Source organism: Mesocricetus auratus, unplaced genomic scaffold, assembly GCF_017639785.1.
Source record: "Mesocricetus auratus isolate SY011 unplaced genomic scaffold, BCM_Maur_2.0 Super-Scaffold_100009, whole genome shotgun sequence".
Classification (NCBI taxonomy): Eukaryota; Metazoa; Chordata; class Mammalia; order Rodentia; family Cricetidae; genus Mesocricetus; species Mesocricetus auratus.
This window is the reverse complement of record NW_024429193.1, coordinates 26,670,713-26,690,566: the sequence shown is the minus strand read 5'-3', so window position 1 is coordinate 26,690,566 and position 19,854 is coordinate 26,670,713. Positions and strand designations below refer to the sequence as shown.

The 19,854-nt window shown below is 38.4% G+C and overlaps 1 long non-coding RNA gene across 1 annotated transcript; it reads right to left on the bottom strand.

Annotated features, from left to right (window-relative positions):
* Window positions 1-11,681: 11,681 nt before the first annotated feature.
* On the bottom strand, window positions 11,682-19,617 carry LOC121142188. Its single transcript, XR_005879169.1, has 3 exons — window positions 19,230-19,617; window positions 14,588-14,738; window positions 11,682-11,752 (listed from the first exon to the last, which is right to left on the bottom strand). It is a non-coding gene; the product is annotated as an uncharacterized LOC121142188 (long non-coding RNA).
* Window positions 19,618-19,854: the final 237 nt, after the last annotated feature.

Sequence of the window (19,854 nt, the reverse complement as noted above, 5' to 3'; positions counted from 1 at the left end):
TCTTAGACTCTTTTCCTTATGTTTGTTTGTTCTGCTTTATCTTTTTATATTTTACTTTATTATTGTCACTTAGATGCCTGTTTTCTATTGTGATGGAAAGGGGGAAGATATGAATAGGAGGAGAGGTGCTAGGAATTGGGAGGAGCAGATGGAGAGAAAAACTATAATCAGGATATATTGTATGAAAAAATCTATTTTCAATAAAAGAAAAGAATTCATTTAAATTTAAAAGTTCACACATGGCTAGTGGCTCCTGTTTTGGGCAACTGTAGAGCCTGGCAGAAGGGAATGAGAAGTGACTCTGTGCTGAGTGTTCGGACACAGGAATGCCACTGAAAACAAGGAAGATAAATCCTTAAAAAGTACTTTGAAGGATGAGACAACATCCATTGTGGACTAGAGAGAGGTGTAAAGAAATCCATTGAACTAAGATGCTAAACAATAATAATACAAAATTTAGAAGTCAGTGATTAAAATAAAAACACTATAAAGATTTTACATTTAAACAATATAAACTAGAAATAAATTTTCTAAGGGAAGTGAAGGGAGAGAAACTTGGATAAAAGCAACTGAAATACTGGTTTCGAAGTGTTGGGAAATAAGCCTATAAATGTAGTCTTTCCACCCTACTGTCTTCAAGTTTTAGGACTTTGTTCCTGAATATCACACACAAAAGAGACAAATGGTCCCCACCATCTATGTCAGAGTTTTCTTTGTGTGGCAATTTTCCTGCATATTTAAGACCCTATGTATGTTTCTGCTTTCTTAAGTGTATATGCTACTGGTCCTCAGTCATGTCCTCAGCTTTTTTCATATCTCAAGAGGTCTTTCCACTGCTGGAAAGGGGTCTCTATAAACAAAGTGCCCTGTCTAGTCAGCCATGAGGGGACCCACTCAGATGTTTGCAGCTGATCTTGCCATTTGGGGATAGTTTGTTCAAAGTAGTGTTCGTTTCCTCAATGCCTCCAGTTCAAGATATGGTGGGTAATGCGTTTAGGCTTCCAATTCTTGTTGGGATATTAATACTCTTTGTTGGGCTTAATATACACAGAATCTTCCCAGCATTGGTAATGGTGGTGTGGTATTCTACATGACAAGGAGAAACAAAACACATAATTTAAAGACAGAGTAGAAAAAAATGTAGAGAAATAGGTGAAAGCAATACCTATTAGAAATGAGTCTGGGGTCTCAGGAGAAGGACCATACATCCTAAGTATATCAAGGCAAAGCTTTAGTTTTGCAGAAGGCTGCACATCAGTTCCAAACCAGGCAGGTAGACCTCTAGGTTTTTATTCCTTATACAGCGTCCTGGGCCTCACGCTAAGTGATCAGAACTCCATCTGACATTGGTATGAAATTAGCTAGCTTAAAGCGGCACAGCTGATAAGCAAAGTGCAACTTCTGAGAGCAGGATGCAATCTTGAGCACATACTTTGATCTTAGAAAGATGCTGACTGGGGTTGGGATTTGCACCAGATGTGTCTTTATAATGTTCTTTATAGGTGGACCTTTGTCTCAGTTAACCATTTCACAGAGAAGCCAGTGCACTGGTCTACAGTCTCCACAGAAGCAATGGGAAAGACAAAAGGAAAACAGGGAAAACAGAATAGTCATAGTAAGCTCAAATACTTGAAAATATAAACTAACCTGTCTCACTATTAGAAGGGATGGTCATCTTCAATTAAAATTAAATTATAAAACCTCTTTGATTGTAAAACCTTGTATGAGGGGAGGCTGTGGAGGCAACTCAGTGGATAAGAAAGAGCGTTTGATCTGCAAAAATGATGACATGAGTTTGAATCCCAGCATTGAAGGTTGGGGCAGATAGATCACAAGGGATTGCTGCCTAGTCACAAAGATGAGCTTCCACTTTTGTAAGAGACCATATCTTAAGGTAATAGAAGACACCTGATGTCTTATTCTGACCTCCATATGCCTGCATGAATGTGCATTGCATGCTCACATATTCACATGTGTAACACACAGCAGCACTTGTTGCACTTACTGAGGATCTGGGCTCCATTCCCAGCACCCCCATGGCAGCTTACAACTAGGGGGTCTAGTTCTTCTGACCTCACTGGCACCAGGCACGCACATGATGCATGTCCATGTATGCGCCAGGCATGTACATGGTACACATATGCAGGCCAAACATGTGTGTTGTGTGCACACACACACACACACACACACAGATGCATCAAAACTGGGTAGTCCTATTAGAGGCTGGTTAAAACTAGAATTAAAAACCAAAAATTTCTGTAGTGACACAGATTAAGATACATGTGACTTGGTTAAATATAGGTTACCTTGTAAAAATACATATATTAGTAGTTATGGGCTAATACTTAAGACAGAGCTAGCCAATAAGGAGCCCTAGATATTGGCCAACAACATTATACCTGATAGAGTCTCTGTGTGTTATTTGGGGTTGACAGGACACTGGGACCAGGCTGGCAGGAAGAGTTACTGTAACACAGGGCTCCTACCAATGGTTGAAATAATGTATTTTTTGTCAGAAACAATAATTATATCCACACCCCGAATTTTCAAAGCAAAGATGATATAATCAAATGATTATAAACAATAAATTGTTGGGAAGTGGCTAGTAAAGGTTTATGTTCTGATATCAATTTGCTTTCACATGTATTTCTATACTCAAAGAGTAATAAACTAAGAAGAACAAGGATTTACAACAGAACTACAAATGACAAGACAACAAGGAGTAAGTCTTATAATGTATGTTTAAGATCCAGATGGAAAATCACTAGGCTTTATTAAAAAGATATTGAAGAGACCTAAGTAAATGGACACAGACATTAAGGTCCCACATAGGAAGACTCACAATCTTAAAGTTTGAGAGATCACCTACAAGGACCTGCATGTCACTTCTGGAACCTACATCAAAAAAGCTGGACAGTGTGACATGTGCTGGCGTTCTCATTGGCTTTGCCCCATTGCATCTGGTTACATTTTAGCATAGATACTCCCTGGTTATCATGGCTCTCTTTTTTAGAGCATGACAAAAATGAGGCTCAGAGGAAAGAAAACAACAACAAAAACCAGGAAGGCGGCATCATGAAAACAAAAGACAAAGAAAAGAAATGAGAACCAAGATTTCACTGAAAAATCAATCCAGTGCAACAAATGTAACATCTACTTTGTAGAAATAAATGTAAAATGATAAAGTTTAACTTACCAAAATGATGTCACTGGAATCTTAAACTGGATCATTAAATATTTTTTTTCTGAGTGTCAGAGCATAGAATATACACTTTGGGTACCCAAAAGAATGTGCAGCTAAATTGAAGCATTGCGTTGTGAGTACTCATGAGATGGCTAACAAAGCAAACACCTTAAAAACAATTGACAAAAATAATTGTTGTCGTGGATCTAATGATGACCAATAAAACTTCAAACAGAGAGAGACATTTCCCATCTTTAAGAAAGAACCTACATCTGTTAGCCTATACGCAGCCAAATGTCTGCACCCATTGTCCCATGTGAGGTATCCAAATATCTGGGCCATGTATCAGCAGTGCAGATCTGAAATGAGTATTCAAAAAAATCATTACCATTGAGTTGAGCAAATCTCAAGGCAAATATAACCCCTAACCCAACAAACCACAGAAAGAACACACAACCAAATTAAGATTTAAGATTTACCACAAATCCCAGCCCTTTACATGCCCCAAATAAATGCATTCCACTCAAAAGCAAATGAAAATAGCTTTCCAGTATGAGCTCTTTGTGTTTCCAAAAGACCAACCTAAGCCTACTAAGTACTTCACCATGCAGATTGACTGCTTTCCAGGACACTCCAGCAGCATGCCTGGATGATGGTGAGAAAGGAGGGGGCATTGTTTCCATTTTTTGGCAGCACAAATTCTGCATGCCACACATGAAAAGACCTTTCTCTACCTATAAGTCTTTAAAAAGTGACTTTTCAAGTGCTTGTTAAAGATGTTGTAAATGAAACAGGTGTCAAAGTTAGTGTTAAAAAGAACAGTTTTGTAAAGTGACTACAGGGCAACGAATGCTACTGTCCCTTGCCTGGAATTACTTCCAATGATTGATTTAATCATTTACAAAAATCATAGAGTCTTAGAAATGAATGTAGAGTGTATATTCATTACGTGACCAAAGCCTGCCATTATTGAGTGAATTCTGAATCTGTTTTGTTATTGTGAAAGCTGTGATTATTCCGATTCTGATATCGAGGACTCTTAGGATAGCTGTGTTGGTATAGTCTATACTACTTACTGTTCAGGGGCTATGAGGGAGGGGCATGTCCTGCTTCGAACACCTACCACAGAGAAAGGGCTCCTATAGGCCTGACTGATGGGAACAATGACAGTGGGAAAAATTGAGTGACTGTAAGTTCCTCTTGTGTGGGGTAGACCAACCCCTGCATAATTTTAGAGTTAGTATATTAGAGAGGAAAGTGAAAGGAATTTAGTAGGTATAGTACATGTTTTGATTCAGTTAAATTTACTAGAGAAACACAGATGAACATTTTGGTTTATTTCTATAGTCTTTTAGTCTCAGTACTAAATTTTCCTGAATGTGTTTCTAGTCTAGAACTCTGTTATAAGACTTCCTAAATACACAAGGCGCCTGCTGTCTATGTAGTAATGAGAAAACTAGCAGGCCAGTATAACTTGCTGTAGGCTGATATAAGACCTGGCTGATCTAAGCAGTGTATCATAGGAGTGGACTGTACCCTAATCATTCCAGAACTATGGAAACTGTTTGAGTGTTAGGTCACACGAAAGCATCCTATCCCATAAGATGACAAAGTCTCCCTTCAAGGCTGGTAGAAGGCTGACAAGGGAATCACGTTGTTTTCCTGGGCTTCATGTTAGCCTAGGAAAACATCAAGTATAAGTTTGGAAGCTCCACAACCAAGGAGTCTTGACACTGAGTACCAGCATATAAAACTTGGGATGTCCCTGGCTTTTGGAGCTCTTCTGGACTGAAGGGATTGGGCTATTTCCTGAAGTAGGAATAGGCGAGGACAGTGAATGAATTTTTTAAAAAAATCATATATACAATATACACAGTATACAGTCTTTTGTCTGTGTATATTGCAGTGAAATTGCCTTTCATTCTTCTAGAGTCTGATGGAGATTTCAGATCACTGCATTTCTTAGCATATTTGCAGTGCTATGTGAACCAAGTTTATTAATTAAACAAAACCCTGTTTTATTTATCATATCATATAAGAAGGGACCCATTACCATTTCCATGTGTATCTTAAAACACAATATTACTTAGAAAGAAAGTTATGAGCAACTTGAGAGCCATTTGGGGTCAGGAATAATGGAGGTTGGTGATGAAGTCAGCATTAGATAATAAAATAGCAGATGTAATTACAAAGTTGACTGAATCTATCTAAAAGTTTCTGTCTTTTAGCCTTTGGATTCAGAAGAGATTTCATTTTTGAACATGAACATAAGAGAATAAATAGTATGTAAAATTTCTATAGTGAAACCTTTTAGAATCCAAGTCAAAACAACACACTAGAGCTCCATAGAGAAATGGATCAATAGATTATATGTCTATAATTGTAATTACAATAGAGGATTTCTGGGACTGGTTGATATGATTGGAAACTGGCTTGGTCAATAATGGCATCTTGATACTGAAGAGCCAGAGGCCCTGATAATTGCTAGGTGCAAGGCGCTGTAGACCTGAAGCTCCCTGGAGTATAGCTACTGGGAATCCAAGTTGAAAGGGTGACAATGTCCATAGGTGGCAGCAATGATGAACACCTTTGCTCAGCAAGAATGGGACCTGTATGTCCTGATGGCTTTCTCCTCTTCCTCTGTCATTCTATCCAGCCCGGCCTATTGGGTGCTTTGCTCACATTCCGAGCAGGACTGTCTTCCAGAGTTGCTGTCCCACAAGTCAATTGTCTTTGGAAACACCACCACAGACCACAGAGAAGTGTGATTCACTATTCTGAGGAACCTCTCAATTCAGCTAGTTTTCAGTCAGAGTTAACCATCATGAGGAACACTGGCTTTCGCTCAGGTAGCCTAGAGCTCTTGAAAAGGAAACTTCTCTGTTTTGGGTTGGAAAATATACATTCAACCATAAACTCATTTTCATAATTGAGTCTTGGAAGTTATTTTTTCTAGTGGTTTTTGCCACACTAAACACTAAACAAAACCTTCATGAGTATAGAATATGGTATTTTGGAAGGCAGATGTATTTACACTTTACAGCTTCATCAGAATTATTCTTAGTGCTTGACTTATTGGGCAGGAGGCCAGATCTTTGATTTTAACTGAATCCATTTGTCTGTGTCAGACTATGATTTCTTTGTATTTTATGGTTAGACTATCTAAGAATTCTCCACTCTGGTTTCTACTGTAATAGAGAAATGCTTCATTCTGTGAAGTGCGTGCGTGCGTGCGTGTGTGTGTGTGTGTGTGTGTGTGTGTGTGAGTGAGTGATTTTATTACAAAAGCAAGGGATTGCTTCTACCTATTTTTTCTTTTTCTTTTATTCTTTGTGCATTTTCCATCATGCATTCCAGTCTCACTTATCTCCCTATTCCCTCTACCCTTGCAACCTTCCCCACAAAACAAAAGCAAATTTAAAAAAAATCTAAACCAAACAAAACAAAAGTAACAACAAAAACAAGAAGAGGAGAATCTTGCTGTGGAAGCTGTAGTGTGGACCGCTGAGATACACAGCTTACCTTTTAGTCTATTCTTCTTAACCTGTGAGTGTTCATTGTCGTTGTCATCGGTTCATTGCCATCGTCACTGGTCTGTCTCAAGGCCTCTGGTTTCTGCTACACAGCTAATAATGGGCTCTCGCTGGTGGTCCTCTTGGATATTCTGGTGTCCTCTCATGGAGATCCTGCTGATTTGGATCTGTAGGTTTGCCGACATCAGGTGTTCCAAAAATTCATAGATCCAGTGGATGTTGGGGTGGGCCAACTCATAACCCTGATTCTTGGTCTGGGTGGTAGTGTTATGTCTAGATTCTGGGATCTGCCCTCCCCATAGGCTACCACAGAGACCCAATCTGTGTGCAAAAACAAAGAACCTTTACTCAAGCTTGGACTCTCCATCAGCCGATACATGATGCATCAGGTGAGAACAGCGAGCGCCCAGCCCGTGAAGCTTAGGAATTTTTGTCATTGTAGAGGTTGGAGGTGAGGGCATTTTCAGGGTTCAAGACCCTGATTGGCTGACATTTGTTGGGGATCTTAGGGGTGTGTGTGTGTGTTAGGCTAAGGGGCATCAAGTGATCCTGTCTACAATGGTTAGAACGTTAGGAATTTCCTTTGGAACACTGGGTACTTTCATCTTAGATGGTTAGTTCATGGGTAGCACCTGGGTGGTCTCAGTTTGTGGTCTTTCCTGGGACCAGGTATTGCCTTAGGGTAATCTGAAACTCAGGCCTCTATTGAGCTTGTCATGGCGGGGCCTACAGTAGTTGGCTTGGTCAGCTTGCTAGCTTTTCCTCACCACCATTACCCAAATGAGCTCTCCATCATTGCCTCAGCTAGCTCACCCAATGGAGACTACAGCAAGGAGCAGGGTCAGTTCTCTTATTCTCAGGCCCTCAGTTCCAAGTCCCCCCTTCTAATCACCAGCTTTACTGTTTTGCTCAGGCAAGATGCAGGGCTCTCTCTCTCTGGATTGACGTAGGATACATAAGAGGGGATGGCTGAGTCAGCTCTCCTGCTCCCAAGTGTTCAGGGATGGCTCACCTGTGACCCTGACAATAGGGTCAGCTCTTGTGCTGTCCAGACAGGGTGAGGGGCAGGGCTAATTCTCTCACTCTCATGACTCTGGAGCCAGCTCTCTTGCCTGCCACAGAAAGCAAGGAGCCAGGGAGGAGGGGATCTTTTCTGGCCATATCCTGGCGGGGGCTGAGGTGGTCAGGTCAGCTCTCAGCTCCTCGGGGCTGGCTCAACCGCATCCTGACAACAGGATTAGCTCTGGTGTGCTGCCCAGATGGGAAGCAGAGGCTACTTCCTCATGCAAGGCAGCTGGTGAGCTACCTGTTTATTTACTGGAGATTTAACGATAAAGAACACAATAATAGTGTCTTCCTGCACATTGTTTGATAAAACAAAAACAAATCTATTCATTCTGAGTAACGAATATTTTGAGACTTTTCCGAACTCCATTTGTTTTGGAGGCTATCATTTTCTGGAGTAAGTTAAGCAGCTGATGAAGGAGTGAAAACTGAAGAAGGCATAGCCCCCAAGGAGGCTTCTTTGTTTACTATGGCATGCAACTTTCGCTCTTTCTCTATGAACAAACTGACTGATCGACTATTAGCAATTAAAACCTTAAAGAACGTAGATAGAAAAACACTTCGTATAATTAAGACTGTCACCATGATAGCAAGTTTCTTCCTTTGCCTTCTCCTGGGCTTTTAGAAGTGGGAGTCACAGGCTAATAGAGAAGGAGCAAGTGAGATTATACACCACCAATAATTTGCCTGTCAATAGGGGAAAAGGACCTAATACAGAACTTGGAATACAGCAGATACCCAAAGCACAGCAACTAGGTGGATGACTGAGCCATGTACTGCATCAAGTTATTTTAGTGACTATTAGCATATTTGAAGTTTGCTCTGCTTCCGTAGTTTTAGAAATGCTGTATATAATTCTAGCCTGGTTCTTATTTGTAAGGTAATTTGGAAAAATAGTATTTAAAAAAGACAATAAACATTTCAGTTTGTTATATTAGAACAATATTATACAGTTCTTTATTCAAAATATCTTTGGCTTCTTCTTTTCCTAGTTTTGTTCCTCTTTTGTCCAGGTTAAGTTATGTTTCCTGAGTGGCTTTGTTGATAGTTTCTTTGTTCCATTCCAACTGACAGGGTCAATGCCACCTCCTTGATAAACATCTTTAGTGAATATATTGTCATTTGGACACATGAAAATGTATGGAGTTTCAAAACAATGTCTTTTAAAATCTAGCTCCATTCAAATTAGTCTATCAAGTTTATCACTGCATAGATTCATTCATATTTCTTTAAACATAGTAAACCACAATGCGCCCTCCCCTTAATAACAACAATAACCCCACAAAATTTTGTCATTTCTGTGTTTTTTGTTTTGCTTAAGTTTTCTTAGTTCTACTTCTTAATTAAGAATTTTTGAGATCACAAAGATGTTCATTGTGAATCACCTTTAAAGAGTGAGATCTAAGTCTTCTGGAAGAATAACAGATATTCTTAACTACAGACCCATCTCTCTGGTCCCTACCTGTTTTAAAATGCAAAAAATCTGTTAAGAAGTTTTCAAAAATTATTTTTTTATTCTTCTAACAAAATACATGTGTAGATTGTTGAAAGTGTTTGTCACCAGGTTTTATTTAGTTGTAAAACTAAATTGACATTTTAATATTAGCCAGTCTAGTGTGTTTACAGTGGAATGATATTCTGTTTTTAAATTTTTTTGCAGTAGGTTTACTGAGTTCTAATTGATATGCAGTCACACATGTGTGAAGTGTAGTCAGTATGTTTAGTCAGAAGCTATGCTTTATGTTAACAGCAGAGTTAGCTTAACTAGTACATCCATTGTTATGATGTATGTGAATCTTCTCATCTGGCCTTAAACCTCCTCTTCATCCTTAGGAAACCATTCATTTGCTATCACCCTGAATTAGTTGGACGTTCTAGAATTTTCCATAAATGAAGCAATCTGACAGATTTACTATATTATTTTCTTAACACAGCTGTTGTAAAATTCATTCATGTTATATGTGTGTATCAGGAGTTCAACTTTTTCTCACAACTAGATAGTATCCTGTTGTATAGATATGTAACCATTCATTTTTCAGTTTCCTGTAGACTCTATCAGTTTCCATCTATGAAACTTCTATGAACACTTATTTACAACCTTCCATTCCTGTTGGATAAAGACCTAGGAGTACATCCAAGGGCCATGTAGAAAGTACAATAAGTAGGTAGTGTGCCGTGCCTGCTGCGCAGCTTGTATCCGAGAATGTGGCGAGGTGGTCGGGATTGATGACACAGAGACCAGTCGGTTGCATTAAGAAAAGTTTATGCTCCCCAGATCGGCTTAGGAGAACTTCCCAAGAAAAACGCTTCCCTTCAGAAAAACTTCTGCCATCCATACACGCACAAATCTCCAACAGCCCTCTCCTTCCTCCTGGCTGGTGGTTAAAATCTCTGGCACCAGAATCGGAAAAACAGCAGGGAGCAGAAAAAAGTAGCTAGCCATCCAGAAGATCAAAGTCAGGGTGTTTCAGTGACTGAGACCTTATCAAGCCCTTATCAGGAGCTTATATCACTGAATTGTTTTCAGTAAGCATGTTTTCAGTAAACATTGTCTTGCAGCTGCCTGCTCCCAGGCTGATGGAGGAGTGGGTTTCTGGCCAGGGTCTGTGATCCCCAAAGTAGTATAAGAAGCTGCAAAATTATTTTAGTTCTCTCTCTCTCTCTCTCTCTCTCTGGTGTGTGTGTGTGTGTGTGTGTGTGTGTGTGTGTGTGTGTGTGTGTGTGTGTGTGTGTGTGTGTATACATATGGAATCCAGAAGAAGATACCAGAGCCTCTGCTGCTGGATTTACAGGTGGTTGTGAGCTGCCTGACATGTGATCTGGGAACTAAATCTGGGTCCTCTGTAAGAGCAGCACACACTCTTAATTGCTGAGCCATCTCTCCAGCTCCCTACAAACCATTCTCTAAAGCACGTGTATCATTTTTCATACCTACTACCATTGTGTAGGATTCATTTTCTTTTACTTTATTATCAACATTTGTCTAGTAAGTCCTTGTTTTAGTTAGGCTTTCTATGGTTGTAATTAAACACCATGTCCAAAATTCACTTATGAAGGAGAAGGTTTTTCACCTACATGTCTTGATTCAATCCTTCATGACAGGAAGCCAGGGCAGGAACTCAAGGCAGATAGCTGAGGGCAGGAACTGAAGGGTGTGGAGGAACAGTGCTTATTGGCCATGGCATCTCTCTATGGTTTTATTGTGCTTTTCCTACTGACTATTAAATTTATGTAAGTTGTCATGTGGCATTTACCATTGTTTGATTAAATGTCTATTCAAATATTTTGACATTATTTTTCAAATATCCAATAGATGACTGGATAAAAAACTGACTCTATATCTTTTGTGTTTTGGTTATTCTCAAGTTTTGAGAATTATTCTGATAGTCTATATATGCCATTTTATAAGATGTGGCTATGAAATGCTTTCGTATGATCTGGTTTAAGTGTTTATATTAAGAATTTCTTCTAAAAAGTAAGACTCTTAATTTTGAAAACATATAACTTGCCAAGTTTGCTTCTACAAAAGGTAATTTTAGAGCTGTGTTTTAGGTATTTTTAACTCAGGTCCAAATATTGCTTTTATGTTATTTTCTATAGGTTTTGTAATTAAGTTTATAATTCAATTTGAGTTAAAAATTTACATGTTCAAGACATGAATTGATACTTATTTGGTTTCAATCCATTATCTATCTGTCTGTCTATCTATCTAATCAATCATCTATGTATTAACTATTTATAATCTATCAATCTCTATAATCTATTATCTGTCTGTATGTCAAAGCACCATTTACTAAAATCATTGTATTTCCCCCAATTGCATTGCTTTTGCATTTTTGTCAGAAAGCAATTGAGAAACAGGAACAATGGTGCTCTTCTAGAGGGTATAGGTTTAATACCCAGCACTCACATGTCAACTCACGACCATCTGTAACTCCATTCCAGATGATTTGACAATCTCTTCTGATATCTGCAGAAAATACACACACAGTATACACAGACATTCATGCAGGTAAAACACTGATACACAAAAATTAAATTAAAAATGTCAGTTAAGCAATATGCATGGGTGACAGTTATGAACTTAATTCTGTTTAATTTGTATACTTACTTCTAGACCACATAACACTGTGTGCCTTATAGTATAATTGCTTACTAATAAATCTTGAAATCGGGTAATATAAGCCTGTTTGTACATGGGTTTTTTTTTAGTTATTTTTCTTACTACCAGTCCTAAACCATTCAAAACACTTGACAACCATCACCTTGGCTTCTATTTAAATGAGGGAATTTTGATTCAATTCATTTTATATTTCCTGTAGACTTTTCCTTTTTATATTTCCCTTTTCTTTTTTTTAACACGCCTTTTTTGCACACTATCCCTTGTGCTCAGGATTGCTTCCTGTCTTCTACTGCTTTCCCGGGCATAGGACTTCATCGTGGTCTTTTTCATCTTTGCTTAGCCGAGCTCAGATCTCCTTCAATCTAATCCTTACTTTATTCTTTTGCCATTCCTCATTATAAAGAACAAAAAGGTAAGTATGTGTGTTTCCCAGAGGAAGACATTCTGACTCCAGGAATCTAGGATGGGCCTATTACTTAGTGCTGGTTTCTTTGTGGTAGTTCTTCATTTCCCAGGAGAATTGTAGGCTGTATTCATTTATACCTCAGGGTACATTGCCTTAAAAGCCATCCTGGGAAAAAGCAAAGGATAAATAATAAAGGAAGAAAGTATCCTTCTGTACCAGTCTTTGATATGCCAGGTGTGGCTTAAGGAACTTCTGGTAAATCCTGGATATGGGGCATTAAGGCAGATCTGTTATCTATTAGTCGGGCCTGGATATAGGAAGCCCATTTTTGAATGGTTTCTTCCCCCTGGGTATTTTGAACTGGGTGTTAAAGAGTGGAACATGTGTTTTAGATGTAGAAATTCATGAATAAAATGGCCTTTGGGTAAGCCTAGGTATTTTAAACATCTGGTCCTCAAATGTAGAAACCAACTTTCTGTTCTTCCTGACTTAAGAAACATCACGTAGTTAAGGGGATACTCAGGCCATAGCAACAGCATTTCAACTGACCTCATTGTTTCCCTTCTGTCCCCAGTATTTTCACACTCTAATATTTTGATCTTTTTCATTTAAGAAGGTTAATCTTTGACATTGGAATGGTGTTCAGTTTCTATCCCTCATCATGAAATATTTGTACTTATTTCATGAATACCCCATCATAATCTTGCAACTCTCTGTGTTAGGTAATATGAAAATATGCAATTTAATATCTGAGTGTCTTTGCTTCCTCATTGTTCCCTGCCTTGATATTTTTTTTATTCTGAAATGAATTGCGTCCTTAAATATTTGGCTGGAGTGTCATGCTTGATAAACTCTAACCACATCTTCCCTCCCCATCACAATTTCTATTTTTCTGACATTGTAGCAGCTGGCATTTTCTGTACACTTACTCAGAAGTGGCATCTACCATCATTAATTAGCACAGTTTAACAGTTCATAGGCTCATGACTGATTCTGTAATCCAGAATGTGTTGCATACCTGCAGTGACATTTCAATTCCATCAGTGATACCCTTGTATGCCATGTCCTGATGGAACCGAATGTGTTGCATAAAGTGTACTTGAAGAATGTGACTAAGAACTTCACTCAGAATAGACTTAAATCAGAAGAGAAAACTATTGTCAGGAAATCAAGAAATTGAAGGGCATAGAGTGAGAAATTGGAAGGGTGCCAGAAAGCAGGATGAACATACAGTTTCTCTCTGGTGTCACAGGTATTCTAATGTGTTGTCTTCAAGTTCTCCCTCTTTTCCTTGCTCCTAATCTTACTGTTGTGTTTTTCCACCTCTGAGACAGGATGAAACTACTCGATTAGGCAACAATATGGCCTTTAGAATCAATTGCTGAGAGTAGACATTTTATGCCCCCACTTTCAAGTAATGAGATGGCAGATGTAAATAAAGCATGCATCTGCCTTTAATCTTCTCACCTGTACTCAGAGGATATTACCCAAATGACCTCGCAGTTGCTAGAAGCAGATCTCAGAGAATGGCAAACACTGTGAACTTAGGTAAACTCATGGTCTTATCTTGATACATTCACAACTTGTAATGTTTATTATGGACTGTTCTCATAAGACCCTTCCTTTTTGTTACAACTTAAGTGAAAGCATGAACAATGGAAGGCTAATATGCATGTCTCAGTTTTAAAGGTCTTTTAAATCTTATTGAGCAACTCAAGAACAAAAGAGATGTCTTTAGTTTGAGGGAAAAGTTGTCCATGTTGCCTGTGAATTTGAAAATATACGTTTTGTGATTATAGATTTTATAGTATATAGTATATTTTATAGATTGCATAGGATAACATGCACTCTTGGTATTCAGAAAGAGACTGGATATCATGACATGCCATACCGATCAGTACAAAGTCTACTTTTTCCAAGGAGTATCTAATCCCTTGGAGAGATTGACTTGGATGCAAGAGGCCATTAATTCTTCTCAATGCATCTCTCAAGCTTTTATCAAAATTATGCACACTTTTAGTGTCTATGACAAGCAGTGAGAACTTGTTTTCCCCACAGCTCTCCTCCTGGGTCAGTGATGGCTTCTCATGTAGTTTTCCCTGACCCTTATTTGAGGGAGGGTCAGACATTTTCCATCATTTTGCGATGGATAACAGCCAGAACTATCATTGTACAGAAAGCCATGCCAAAGGGAAGGATGCCCAGAAATGGACCACAGATTGCCTCTCTGGACTTCACATCACTGATTATGAATTGGGTGTTGACAGTATGTTTACCTCTATGTTAAGTGAAGGAGAAGAAACAGACTCTACTTCCTGAGTTCAAGCTCAGAGGCAGGCAGACACGCTGGTTGGGTTGCAAGCCTATGCTGTCTTCCATCTCATGAGCTGGCTGCCTTGCTGTCAGACGTAATTTCTTTTTGTGCAACTATTAATGGAGAAACAATGGTTTAATAGTCTTTAAAAGGTAGGAAAATTTGGGAAAGACTGAGAGACAAGAAGAAGTTGTGTGACTGAAAAAAAGTAATCCTCTTTTTCTTTGACCACCAAAATCTTTTCTTTTCACCCTGAAAGCAGCTAACTAGAGTAATTGACTTTACGCATAGAGATGATTATAATTTCATTTTTCTTCTCAGGAGGTTTGTGGGTTTTCATTCTTAGTGCAGATTCCTTGCCCAAGTAATGGGAGGTGAGGCTGGGTAAAACTCACACTGTCTTACGATATGACCATTGTCTTCTGAATGTAATTATTTTTGTTGTATTACCTCTGCTATTAATGAGTGTGTCTGCTAGTATAGATAGTCATGTAGAGGATTCTCTTTAACCTTTTTCCAGTTTTATTTGGCTCACATGTTGTCTGTATAGGAATGAAAATGCACATACATCTTGAAAGTTTGAAACAACTTCATATTACCTTGGGGCTCCATAGCTTCAGAATGTGTTACCTTCATGGCTGTGGAAAGTGATGAGTTCAGTAAGAGATTTTAAGTTTGATAGGCAGGCACTATTTCTTGGAAGACGTGTTAGTGAATCATGGTGTTGAGCTAATTATGCCTATGTGTTATCCTGAGATTGTGAGGATGAATATGTATGCATTTTATTAAATCGAGAGAGGAAGAAGGAAGACAGAATTATGCTACAGGAAAAAGGAGTCAAAGTGAGACAAAATTGTCTATTGACAGATATAGAAGGTGAAGGTCACAGCTACAAATACAAATGATGAATTTTAAGTTTCTAGGATATATAAGACTCATAACCACTAGGAAATATTTTCTTTTCAGAAATATATTTTTTGTTGTATATGTTAATGCAGGAATTACAGATAAGGTTTCTTTGGCAAGTCAACTTTGTATCATGTTCAAAGTCAAATAGCTTCCAAGCAATATTAATTGTTTCTTCCAAGGAATTGCAATTTTATCTGCCCTGCCTTCCCTTAAGTGTATACTTCTTTTACACCTACTAGGTGTGGACTGGAACTTGGGACTGGAGTATATATCCATTTGGCAACAGATTTTCTATATTTTTATACCTCAACAAAGAAATACATTGACTCCAGGGAGAAGGCAAATTTCATTCATAGATTTTTTTAAAATGCCCAACCCTACTGAAACTCTAGTATACCATTAGCCAATTTCAAGCACTTTCTTGATCTTCTTTATGATAAAATACTCTGGCCAGCAGAGCTGTTGTGGGATTTGAGTTATGGCTTGTTTTAAATAGACTAGTGCGGATGTCAATCCAAAGGCCACTCAGTGTAGCAGAATAGCCCCTGGGACCCAGAGCACTTTGGATTCTTCCCTCCAAAGCATTTATAATGAACAGAGTTATTTGGAAAGTATTCCCTGCAGTTCATGTCTTAATTCAGTCATCTGGGAATGAGAAAGCAGATCCCTCTCAGCGCACCAGGAACTTGGATGTCTATGGTATTATGCACAATCCTCTCATTTATTTTCACAGTGATGGAGTGTTCTGAGCCAAGACCATTTTGCAGAAGTAAAAGGCTTTAGGTGGCTCCAGTGACAGTGGATGTTTCTTTTATTATTCTTGTTCTTATTTAATAATGGAAACATCCAGGGCCAGAGAGATGGTTCATCAGGTAAAGTGCTTCCTGCACAAGCCTGGAGAGCTGAGTTTGATACTTGGAACTCATGGACATGTGGAAGGAGAGAACTGATTGACAAAGATGCCTTTTGGCCTCCACACATGGGTTGTGGAGCACATGTACATGCATAAACCAATAATAAAATATAAATAAAATCATTAATGTATACACAGGTTAGAGCAGAAAGATACAATTCTTTGCCTTTGGCTTAATTTTGGCAAAAATCCCTCTGTTTGGCATAATATTGATAAAGACTGAAACAACATGTGAATGAAAAAAACCAACCTGTTTGATTCAATAATGTTCTGTTTTCCCATATATTCTGCTGTCTGAATATTGAGACCTGTTGATCTAGTTTTTCCTAATAAATCAGAATAATTAGAAAAGAGAACAAACTATAGGAGAGAGAAATTCTAGTACCAGAAGATATTGACTTTAGGTTCACCTTTGGTGTCAGATTAATCTGTGCTTAACACCGACCATTTGCCTCTGGTAATCTTTTCTGAAAAGGAACTGCCAAAGATTATAATTATTGGGGGAAAAGCTTTTTTTCTGAAGCTCCTGGTAATTTTCAGATATATGTAACAAAAATTTTTCTGTAGAATGGAAGATAGCAAAATCACAGCTGGATTTTACTCAAGAAAAATAATCCTGCCGTATAAATTCCAGTGACATCACATTTTGTATTGTGTGTTGTGAACATACGTGTTCATTATGTGTACACATGTGCCAGAGGTCAACATTAAATTGTAGTTTTGAAACAGGTTCTCTCACTCAACCTGGAGTTTATGGATTCCAACTAGACTGGCTGGTCAGGGATCCTCCCGTCTCTGTCTCCCCAGAGCTGGAATTACAGGTGCACAGTCCTATGCTGTGGATGTGGTTTTTGTGTCATGATATCTTTCTTGCACAAATAAAGCCTGCTTGGGGGGGGTCAGAGAATGGAGCTTGCCTCTAGTTAGCATACAGGTCTGGAGGTCTGTACAGACAGGCAGGAAGTGACCTGGCTGGGCAGAAACAGGATATAAGCAGGAAGAAACAGGAAATTGCTCTCTTCTCTGCTGAGACACTTAGGAGGTAAGGTGTGGCTGTGACTTGCTCCTTCTCTCTGATCTCTCAGCATTTCCCTCTATATCTGACTCTGGCCTTTTATTATATAGACCAGTTAAGAACTCCTTTTACTGGGCTGGAGAGATGGCTCAGCCGTTAAAGGCTAAGATCACAACCATTACATTTTTGTTTGGTTGTTGTTGATCCCATCTTAGGTCTTCATGTTCATATGGCAAGTACTTTACTGACTGAGGTACCTCCATAGTCCAATATCACATTTTCATGGATCATTTTTACCCAAATCTTTTCCTTTTTATTAATTTATTTTTGTCTTAATTAAACATGGCCTTTTGATAAGGTATATTTCATATTGAGTAAAATTCTTTCTTTCTTTCTCCCCCCTCTTTCTTTCCTTATTTCTTTCTCCCTCTCTTTCTTTCTTTCATTCTTTCTTTCTGAGACACGATTTTCCTGTGTAACAGCCTTGACTGTCCTAGAACTCACTTTGTAGACCAAGCTGGATTAAGAGCACTGACTGCTCTCCCAGAGGTCCTGAGTTCAATTCCCAGCAACCACATGGTTCTGTAAGAGAAGTACTAATGGTAAAAATGACTGAACAAAAAGAAAACTCCATCATAGGAAATTCCTTTCCTGTTACATAATGAGATTCCTTCCAATTTCTTTCATTAGTCTCTAATGACTTAGTATCAGCTCCAAAAGTCACTTCTGATATAGAAAGGATCTAAGTATTCTGCTCAGGACTCGCCTCAACTAGAACCATGTACATGCTCTAATTGTCTAGAGAGTGGAAGCTGCCAGTGACACTGTTAAACAGCTGAAAATTACAAGAATAAAAGTTAGCTTCATTCCGATGCTAGGAAAAATTTTATCATCTTTGGAATCTAGATCATGTTAACATAATATTGTGATATATTACATATTAGAGAAATCTGGAAGTCAACACAATGTAAGGAAATTAATGTTGGTATACTTGAAGCTTATTTTAGAAGCAAATGGGAGTGTGAAAGCTCTTTGGTTAATTTGTGTAAAGCAAACCCTGTGTTTCCTACATTTCACTCATCTTAATCAGACATTGTGGGGTATAGACCTGGATCAAAAGCTTGAAATTGGTTCAAATGCATTAGTTCTCAACCTATAGCTCACAATACCCACAGGAGTTGAATATCAGATATCCTGCATATGAAATATTTACATTATGATTCATAACAGTCGCAAACTTATAATTATGAAGTGACAATGAAAATAATTTTGTGTTTGGGGGTCACCACAGCATGGGGAACTGTATTAAAGGTTTGCAGCATTAGGAAAGTTGAGAACCACTGTTTTAGATGAATTCTGTCTGTCTGTCTGCCTGCCTGCCTGCCTGTCTTTTCTTTTTACTCTTTTTTTGTTTGTTTGCTTTTGTTTTAGCATTCCTGGAGAATTAAGCTAAACTCTCCAGGCATGTTAGGCAGCCACTCAAAAACCAAACTATATCACCAGACTTTCTAATTCATTTAGGAATAAATGAAAATTATTTTAATTTTATTTTTGACTTTTTAATAATGACACATTGATAAGGCTAAACCCAGTTATAGAATAATGTTTGGCAAATAAATTACAGAATAGTAGGTCTGAAATAGATTCAACATTAGTAACCCCAAGCCTATTGATCTAGTAAAGTTGTATGAAGGGGGCTATATTTCAGATACCTTGACGAAATCATAATTATTAAAGAAATGAGGTTTTATAAGAATAGAAGCTCACCTCGGCCATTTTATCCTCGGAGTCCAGATTAACCCTTACTGAGCCAGAGTTGAAAGCTTTGAGCACATTCTCCTCCCTTATCTGTCAAATTACTGATAGGTGCTTGGAAGTCTGAGTGAAGACATGAAAGACTAAAAGATACTAAGACGTTACAACCAATCTAAAAACAAAAGAAAACAAAGCAACAACCCTCCCCAAAACAAACAGAAACAAAAACACAGTGGTGGAGCCACAAACCTGTGTTCTCAGCCCTCAAGAGGCAGAAGCAGCTGGATCTCTGTGAGTTTGAGGCCAACCTGGTCTACAGGACTAGTTCCAGGACAGCCAGGGCTAATACACAGAGAAATCCTTTTATGAGAAACCAACCCTTCCTCTCAAAAGAATCTAACATGTGAAATTCTTTCAAATTCCAAAAATGATTAACATTGATGCCTTGCAAGGCATCTCATGTCATAGAGTTTACATCATATGTGACCACATATGTCACAATGAGCCTAATTCTAATTTTCCTCTCCAGTAGACACACTGATGCCTTTAACATCGAATGAAAAGTCCTAAAACTCTGATTTTCTCACAATGGTTATTCTAAGAACTACCCCCAAATAATACAAAAAGAGCTCTGCAG